Source organism: Myotis nattereri (assembly GCF_964212035.1).
Source record: "Myotis nattereri genome assembly, chromosome: 11".
Taxonomy (NCBI): Eukaryota; Metazoa; Chordata; class Mammalia; order Chiroptera; family Vespertilionidae; genus Myotis; species Myotis nattereri.
This window is the reverse complement of record NC_138086.1, coordinates 66,330,264-66,336,455: the sequence shown is the minus strand read 5'-3', so window position 1 is coordinate 66,336,455 and position 6,192 is coordinate 66,330,264. Positions and strand designations below refer to the sequence as shown.

At 33.6% G+C, this 6,192-nt stretch overlaps 1 pseudogene across 1 annotated transcript; it reads right to left on the bottom strand.

The window, feature by feature from the left end:
- Positions 1–2,010: 2,010 nt before the first annotated feature.
- On the bottom strand, positions 2,011–3,665 carry LOC308526783 (ribosome biogenesis protein BRX1 homolog; annotated as a pseudogene). The gene is made up of 2 exons: positions 3,620–3,665; positions 2,011–3,076 (listed from the first exon to the last, which is right to left on the bottom strand). The product of its transcript is annotated as a ribosome biogenesis protein BRX1 homolog (transcript).
- Positions 3,666–6,192: the final 2,527 nt, after the last annotated feature.

The window sequence follows — 6,192 nt, the reverse complement described above, 5'->3', positions numbered from 1 at the left end:
AAAACACTGTAAGTTTAAGTTCGGTTTTTTAAAATGAATTTTATTCCTTATTTAATCATAAATATTATTTGAAATTGGAGAAATACTGATAAATGAATTTTTTCACTCATTCATACAACATAATGCAGTAAATGGGTTCCAGAAAATCTAGACTTATAAATGCCGGATCACATTATTGCAAATTTAATAAGACCATTAAATGCTTATGGTGCTTATGGTCTAACACACCTACCAAGAATTTTGATTCCAACTGTGGTTTGGCATTACCTGGTATCAGATGTGCACACTGGCTTTGTTGTCAATGGAATTAATGCTTGTTCTTGTGTCTGTGATGAAACATCTGTAAGAGTAGCAATGCATTCAGTAATCTTATAGTTATTTGATGCCCCTATTTTTTCTGGTGCAAGGAGAACAGGTTGGGAGACATGCTGGGAAGGTCAAGAGACACCTTTTGTGAGATAGGGTTGCCTGTCCCACAACCTGTGGCTAGCCTTTCAACTTACCCTCTGTTCCAGTCTCTTCCCTTCCTCCAAATATAAGAACTTAACCTCACTTTTTTGGGCATTAGGGGCTGGGTGAATTCACCTCATTATGGGATTTTATTACAAATACTACTTAGTACCTATTATATGGTAGGCACTGTATTTAGAACCAGGGGACTTTTGGTAAATGAACAAATGAATATATAATTATTAATTTGGATAAATGTTGTGACAAATGTTAATGAAGCACTCCAATAAGGAGAAAAAAATGGCACCAATACAATGGTTGGAAAATGACTTGGTGTGGAAGTTACATTTAAGGTAAAAACTGAAGGATAAGAGAGTATATCAATACTCCTTGCAGCAAACAGATGAATAACCTCAGTGGTTAGTTAATAAGCGTCTTTAAGCAAAGGAACAGTTTGAGAGGAATGGCATGGTATAAGAAAACCTTATGGTATAATGCAGCACTTCAGGTCTCCTAATAATGTGTGTTGGGGTTGAAGGGGGAGTACAGAACTTACTACCTCTTGAAGAGGCAAGGAAAAGGGGCAATTATTCTGGAATCTGGGTGGAGAGAAATACTCATAAAATTTTTGTATGTATTGTAGAATGATACAACCACATCCTGGGAAGGCAACTTGTACTACGTGTTCACATGATCATATGTTTTTATAAATTTGAAAAAAAAAAACCAACAACCCACGAATACATTTTAGCTACAATCAGTCACTTTCCTTTCTGAATTCCCCTCTTTCATGCTGGCCATTAGTGGCCATTTTAGGGATCCAGCCAATGTGAATTTTAAATGACTGAGATATTTGGATTTACTGGGCTTTATATATGTGGTTTGTAATCACTTTCACAGAAGTTAAGTTATATTTATCCATTCATGTGTAATGCTGTTCAGCAAAACTTCTATTACCCATTTGCTGACTCACTCTGCATAAGTGACAAATCCAGAAGTCTAATCATTGATATCTTAGGGTGCTAAGTACTGGGTACTAAGTACTAGAAATATTTTGAGTAGTGGAAGAGAAAGTAATGGGTTTTAAAATGCAAAAAACCAAAAGCTAGTCTGTGGAAAACCCAACATTCAAACAGGTTAAAATTTGGAGCAGAAGAGTAGATATCTTTGATGCCTTGCCAATTGAAAATATCTATGAGAAATATATTTAAAAATGCAGAAAAATAGTTTAAATAATACCATGCATTTTTTCTTTTATGGTGGAAATTGTACAAAATGTAATTTACTAGTGTTCCTGTGTTTGTAGAACACCAAACTAAACAATAATGTAAACATCTATGTAAATGATAATACATATTTTACAAATCCCAACTATCAATATTTTTTGAGGTCTAGTGATATTTTATTTAGAAAAACAGATACCACTGAAGCCACAAGATTTTATTTTTTTCTTTTAAATGCCACACTAATTAGGTGTAAGATAGTCCTGAATAATAAGAGTATTTACACATTGAATACAAAATAAATATAAAATAACTGAAAAATTAGTTATCCAATGATTCATCTTGCATTTCCACTGTTCACCTTCTGTTTCATTTTTCTTTGTCTTTTGTAAACCCTTTTCTTTCTTGCTTTTAAATCAACTTTTGGCTCTGGTTTTACCCTCTATATTTCTATAGGTTTTTCCTCAGCTGATGTAACAAAAGCATCTGCTGTGGGATCACGTGGAAGGATAGTCTTTGGTTCTTTCTTTCTCAGTTTTTGGGCCTCTTTAACTTGCTGTTTCTCCTTGTATTTTGCAGCTGGGATGGATCTTATGCATATCTTACGCTAATGCATGTTTGGTGACTGGTAGTGAGGCTTTTCATATAAAGTTGGTCCTCCAAAACTTCCCTGGAAAATCTTTATGAGATTTAAGATGAAATAAAGTCTTATTTCTACAAGAGCAGCATCTTCTATGATCTGAAAGTTCCCGAAACCATATCCTATTATCCAAAACAGTGAAAGTAAACACGTGGTCCACAAATAGTTGGTTTTTGGGAGGGTAGCGTGGTGTACTAAAGATCAGAATTAAGAGTTCTTTTAACAAAGCATAATGTGGTAATTCATTAAAAGCAGGGTCAAAAGACAAAAGGGGCCGAGAACCTTTCAAACAGTTTCCAGTCATCTTTAGTTCAGGGAAGGTCTGAATATTTGGAACTAGGAATTTAGCAGATGGTCCATGATGTGAATTAGAAAAGTCACATATAGAGATCTTGTTTCTTCTTACCTTCAAAATAGATACATTTATTGCAGTCTTTCATTTCACAAAGCTCATTAATCACAAATAACTTATCTTTACGATCCATTTTAGTATCTGCTTTAGAATGAGGCATCAACATTCCTAAGTCTTGCATTAAGTGTCTTGTTCTGAAATTTATTCCTCTGGAAGAAAAGATGAGAATCTGTTCCTTATTTTTCCACTTGCCCTTACAAAAGGGGCCTGGGGTGCAATTTCTGTCTTCTTCCTCCGCCTCCTCTGCCTTGTCGCGCTGCTTAGCTGGAAGCTGGTCATCTTTTTCCTTCCTTCTCCGCCCCTTCAATGGGATTGCGGGACTGTCAGGCCTCCAGGCTGCTTCCTCTTGGTCTACCAATATTTTTTAACAATACTGGTAGATAGAATAATTATCTTTCTGTTCATTTGATGGAAAATGATTTCATGAAATCAGTGTCACATGCAGAGGTGATTAAAGAATATGCAACCACATGCATATAAGCATAACCAATGGACGCGGACAACAAGGGGTGAGGGTGAGGGCAGGACTGGGGGTTTGGGGGGCTGTGGGGGGGGGTAAGCACACATTTGTAATACCTTAATCAATCAAGGGAAAAAAAGGAATATGCAACCAAGTAATAAATATACTAGAGATATGTCAATATTATTACTTTATCTCCTAGGTTTTTTAATTTTTGTGATATTTGTCACGCCTTAGTTAATTTTTATATGTGACTTCTTAGTGTAAATATTTATGCTTCTATCAAATATTATGTTCATAATATTGTTTTCTTCTTATATTGGCTCCACAAAACTTAATCTGCCCTTGAACCAAGGGTGTTTTCTGAATAATTATCTTCTCCAGTAAAGAAGGAGATAAGGAACACTTAACAAGCTTCCGATGATTTACCTTACTTGCCCTTAATAAAACCTTCTTAAACTGCTGCATAAATTGAACCATTTCTGGGAAGATACTGCCTACTTTGTTGTTAGAAAAATGCCTGCAACCTTCCATGATCAATTATACTCTTTCATTCGCAGGAAGTAAGATGCCTTGTGTGAGAGAGAACTGATTACAACTAATGACTATCCTGAAAACAGATCTCCATGACATCATGTAAGTAAATTAGTAAGACAGTTTATTCTAAATATTCTCTTGTATTGAAGCCATTACATAAAAATACACATCAAAGGTAATATTTTCAAGAAAAATTTCATCTAATAAATCATATCTCACTCAGAAGCATATTCATTGTTTGTGTTCAATATTGAGAAGCCTTATCAATGGCTCATAATTGTTATTAACCTTATGATATCTACATTTAGCTATTAGCATAATTGGTTAAATTATATTAATTATTGGTTAAAAAACACACCAGATTATTTTAATTTTCTATCTATGTTAATCTAAAACATATTCTTCTAAGTCAAACCTTTGGAAAAATATATGTAAGGAACAGTGTTGAAATGCTGCTACATCTGTCCTTCAGACTTTGGGAACATTGCAAAGAATGTGTGTCTACATATAAAGCTCAAAATATAAGTCATTGTTATTTGTCATCCAAGTATGTATGTCCTTTGGTGAATAGATTTGCTTCCACAGAACAGAGTGATATATTTAAAACATGAAACTGATTATCACTCATATACTTAGCTTCTTCATTATCTCCTCAGGTCTCTAGAAAAGAATTGGAACCCCTTAACACATCTCCAGGCCCTGACTCATTTCTCAGTACTCTGCCATTTCATACTGTACCATGTCATATTACATTAGTTTTAGGGATGTTTCTTTTGTAAATAATTTGCTTATTCCCCATCTTTTTTAGTAGTTTTCATAATGATTTATCAGTTCTAACCATATTTTTTAATAAATCCTATTTTGTTGAAAATTCATATTGTGACCACGACTGCATGTACTTATTCGCCTGCCACATTGTTGTGCTTCAGTGTTTAGAAAGTAAATAATATTCAAAGTGCATAAAATTTGATAATATTTTGAATAGTCAGTAAATCAATATAAAATTAAATACTAAAATTATTTTCATATGTTCTCAGAAGTTAGAGTTCTCAAGTCTTCAAAAGTAATAGGCAAAATACTTAATATAATGACTAAATATCTATATTTAACCACATTTACTTAAAATGCTAGAACTTTTTATTTCTAAAATTTACTTAGATTTTTGAAATATTTTTGTAAGAATAAAAGTATTCACAAATTTATCATTCAATATCCATCTGGCTTTAATTTTAAAGAACATGTATCATGTCTACATATGATTATTTAGCAATAATATAAATTATATTAATATTGCTAAATTTTCCTCTTTGTCTAGTGCAATAATTGCAAAATTCAACTGGGGGAAAAATTCAACAAGTTTAGGAACTAAAATTGAACACAAAGGTAATCAAGAAAATGTATATTTAGCAACCACTGGGAAACCATACTTTGTTACACAAGAATCTAATGCATTCATGCTTTCTAAGAGAAAGGATATTCAAGTTAGTTTGTATTTTCCTTTACCTAAGTGCTCTGCTTCTCACATTTGCTCTATATCCCAGTGTAGACTTTTTCTCCAGAGTCAACAAAGGTACTCTCCTAAACCCTCATGATGTTTGGATTAAGACACTTCTAATTTTAAAATATGGGGGCAAGAAAAGTGAAAAAATATTCCCCTTGGACTTAAATAGCATTAGTCATGAGAGTAAATGTTAGGGTTAAGAATTGCTCATGTGTTCATTAATACATTTTTGGGGTGGATGCGTTCCTGAAGTTTTAGGCACTGTAAAGTGTAGGTCCTGGGAAGGCCCTCTATACCAGGTGTAAGGATGGTACTAGGAACTAGTGTATGTGTAGTGTGTTAGATTGGGAGCTTGTACTGAGGGTGAGACAGACTTCTTGTCTTCTTTTAACAAAATATCTTTGTTTCCAACTTGAAAAGATGTGTATATTATTAATCTAGGGTTATTTTTATTATGTTAAAAAATCACTTAACAGCCCTGGCTGGTTTGGCTCAGTGGATAGTGTCAGCGTGAGGACCGAAGTGTCCTGGGTTCGATTCCGGTCAGGGGCACCTGCCTGGGTTGCGGGCTCAATCCCCAGTAGGGGGCAAGCAGGAAGCAGCTGATCAATGATTCTCTCTCATCATTGATGTTTCTATCTCTCTCTCTCCCTCCCCCTTCCTCTCTGAAATCAATAAAAATATATTTTAAAAACAAACAAAAACCACTTAACATAAAATTTACCATTTTAATAATTTTTAAGTGTACTACATACAGTACCATAGTATATGCAACAAATCCTAGAACTTTCATTTTTTTTAGAACTTTCATTTTTAAAAACTGATTTAGATGGACTTTTCTTTGTTGGAAGATATTTGTTTATTGATTTAATCCCATTACTAATTATTGGTCTCTGATTTTTAAAAAATATATTTTTCATTATTCAGTCTTGGCATATTTCTAGAATTTTATCTCTTTTCTTCTAGATT